General features: G+C 37.6%; 1 non-coding gene across 1 annotated transcript; it reads left to right on the top strand.

Moving 5' to 3' along the window:
* Window positions 1-108, top strand: LOC136530249 (small nucleolar RNA R71). Its single transcript, XR_010777732.1, has one exon. It is a non-coding gene; the product is annotated as a small nucleolar RNA R71 (small nucleolar RNA).
* Window positions 109-1,632: the final 1,524 nt, after the last annotated feature.

Raw genomic sequence — 1,632 nt, 5'->3', positions numbered from 1 at the left:
ATCCCATGATGAGGACAATCTGAAATATATTATTGAAAACATTCCCATGCTTCTAGAATGGTTTCTCCTTTCTACTGTTGGAAGTTGAAAAATTTTCCTCTTAAGGCATTGGTCTTGCCTATAGGGAAGAATTTTGCAAGAAAGACCTTCAAACATTTTGCCCACGTATTGATGTCTTCTTTGTTGGTGTAGAACCACTACTTCACCCTTCCCACTAGTGAGAATGGAAATAGGTGGAGTAGTATGGTGTCTTGAGCAATGGTGATTGTGCTGCTAATCTCCAGAAAATTCTAAAGATGAGCACTAGCATCTTCATGTGCCTTTCAACTGAACGGGGTAGCTTGTACGATGTTGATGAGGCTTGGCTTGAGCTCAAACTCAAGGTTGTTGGTTTTGAGTGTTGGTCTAGTGCGAATGTTCTCAGTGCATGGAGCAGAAAACTCACGTAGAGTCTTTTCAGCCATAGCTTTAGAAATTGGTGTTGAGCTTCCTCTTGATTGGTTTGATTGTGATTGATGGAATCTGTTAATGAATCAGAACCAATCCTACAGTACCCTGTATAAGATATGAACAAAGACAAACAAGGGTAAGCCTGCTAAAGCAGAGGTATAAAGTTATGATCTCATTTATAAGTATTTATTTGATCAATTCTCTATAACCATGTACCCCTCCCCGGCAATGGTGCCAGAAATGCTTTTTGACATTTCTTAGCATCACTTCTTTACTAAGTTGTCATCCCTAGCAATGATGCTAGAAATACATTGTTGGTAATTATTAAGAACACTTGTAAATATATATATACATTAAGTATCCACAAGCGCACAGATAATATACCATTGTAGCATTTCACCTAGGAGTATACCAGGTATCGTTATTTATATTTTTATCCACAGGGAGGAGCGTTGGGGTGGCTGGAGATATTGACAAATATGCATACTTATGACAAGATCATTAACTCTCATGCTATAGCAGGAGTTAGTCAAATGATAAATAAATGATAAGTGTAAGGCATTGATAGTAATCCAGAGATAGGAATAGATACTCATAAATGTAGTATGGCTAGGCAGGAGATTAGTTAAGAGCGAAAGATTCCTAAGTCATTCCTTATTTACTAAGTCTATTGCACACTCTAGTTTATACACTCTCATCTATAGCATAATTAACTTTGGATCTATGCATAAGGAACATTACTAAGGAAGATCAAGAACAAAGCTTGACTCCCTTCACAACCGGGCTCTATTTGCTCTACAAACGGGGAGTGGACTACAAAGGACTCAATGAGAGTGTCACATCCGTGATCTACAACATGACCTAGAGTGTAGAGTGCATCCTCAGGTAAATAATATTTAAGCACCACGCTTACATAATGTCGACCACTTAACTCATTCGAGTATTGAGCTAAGCGCTTTTGCGAACATATGCATAAATTCATCATCAATCATGACAATATTAAGTATACTACTAGAGCAAACTAGGAACATATTAAATAGCAACATAATATTAAAATAGCACAAAGTCATAAAATAAAGAGGGATACAAAGGATATACCGGCCTCCAGACAGCGAATCTGGAATCCTGAGCAATAGCCCAAACTCTACTTAAACCTTGCTAGCTAGCATATACTAGAACTTT

The sequence above is a fragment of the Miscanthus floridulus genome, chromosome 19, assembly GCF_019320115.1.
Source record: "Miscanthus floridulus cultivar M001 chromosome 19, ASM1932011v1, whole genome shotgun sequence".
In the NCBI taxonomy this organism is placed as follows: Eukaryota; Viridiplantae; Streptophyta; class Magnoliopsida; order Poales; family Poaceae; genus Miscanthus; species Miscanthus floridulus.
Note: the sequence above shows the minus strand (reverse complement) of the source record. Positions and strands in the feature narration are given on the sequence as shown.